Raw genomic sequence first — 1,754 nt, 5'->3', positions numbered from 1 at the left:
CAAGCAAACTAAAGCTGTGAACAATCTCAATCTCTTCACCATCCATCTTGATGCTCCCAATTGGTCCAGTGGTGAGAATCTTTGTCTTTTTGACATTTAGCCTCAATCCATATTGAAGGCTGCAGCAAGCACTTCAGGTCCTCCTCAGTTTCAGCAAGCGGGTTGTTTCATCTGCATAATGCAGATTGTTGATAGATCTTCTACCAATCTTGCCCCACATTTCTCCTCAATAGAGCCCAGCCTCCCGGATAATCTGTTCTTCATACAGGTTGAAAAGGTATGGAGACAGGACACATCCCTGGTGTATGCCCTTCACATGTTCTGGGGTTCCCATTCTTCTCAAAGTCAGCCATAGCTTGTTGTGATCCACACAGTTAAAAGCCTTTGCATAGTCAATGAAGCACAGATAGACATTCTTCTGGTATTCTTTGCTTTCTGCCAAGATCCATCTAACATTAGCTATAATATCTCTAGTACCAAGACCTCTTCTAAATCCAGCCTGCACATCTGGCAGTTCTCTGACATATTGTTCCTAAGGTTTTTGGATAATTTTCAGATGAATCTTGCTTGCATGTGATATTAATGATATTGTTCAATAGTTTCCGCACTCTGTTGGGTCACCTTTCTTTGGAATGGGGACAAATATCATCTCGTATCATGCGAAAGTTGGACAATGAAAAAGAAAAACTAGAAAAGAGTGGATGTATTTTAAGCAAGGGATTAACAAAAAAAATGAATATATCATGACCTACCAAAAGCATTTATGTCATCATCATAGATGGAGAGAAGACTAAAGTTGTCAATAATTTAATTTTATTTGAATCCTACAATCAACATTCTTGGCACCAGCAACCAAGAAATAAAAAAAAAAATTGTATTGCTTTGGGTAAATCTGCTGTCAGAGATCTCACTAATGTGTTAAGGAGAAACGATTACAATTCCGAGACTAAAGTGCATCTGTTTAAAGCCATGGTCTTCTCAATTACTTCCCATACATCAGAGAGCTGGACAATAGATAAGGATGACAGAAGAAGAATTGATGCCTTTGAGCTGTGATGTTGGAGAAGAGTACTGAATATCCCATAGACTGCCAAGAGAGCAAACAGATAAGTCTTGGAAGAGACATAACCAGAGTGTTCCTTGGAGGTAAGAATGAGGAAAATTTGTCTTACATACTTTGGCATGTTGCTCCAAATTGCTAAAGAGCAATGATGTCAGTCTAGAGACTAAGGTATGCCTTATCCAGGCCATAGTCTTTGCAATTACTTGCTATGCAAGAGAGAGCTAGACAATGACTAAGAATGACAGAAGAAGAATTGATGCCTGGGAATTGTGGTGCTGGAAAAGAGTCTTGAACATACTATGGACTGCCAGGAAAACAAATAGGTCTGTCTTGGAGATTGTGAAACCAAGTTTCTCCTTGGAGGCTAGGATTTTGAAGCGTTATCTCATATATTTTGGGCATGTGGCAAGGTAGGGCCAGTCCTTGGAGAGGGACATCATGCTTGGAAGGGCAGAGGGACAGTGCAGGAGAGGAAGACCCTATGAGATGGACTGTCACAGAAACAGATACAATAAGATTAGGTAAGAGTCTCCTCCTGTACCACTCAGTTCTGATTTGATGGTGTGTGTGCGCGCGCACGCACACACACACACACACACACACACACACACACACACTTTTTTAAACAATAGTATGTAGCACCACAACAAGATAAAGGTAAATAATCCAATTGAAAAATGGGCACAGGATA

The sequence above is a fragment of the Elephantulus edwardii genome, unplaced genomic scaffold, assembly GCF_000299155.1.
Source record: "Elephantulus edwardii isolate Elephantulus edwardi_28Jun2011 unplaced genomic scaffold, EleEdw1.0 scaffold00086, whole genome shotgun sequence".
Taxonomy (NCBI): Eukaryota; Metazoa; Chordata; class Mammalia; order Macroscelidea; family Macroscelididae; genus Elephantulus; species Elephantulus edwardii.
Note: the sequence above shows the minus strand (reverse complement) of the source record.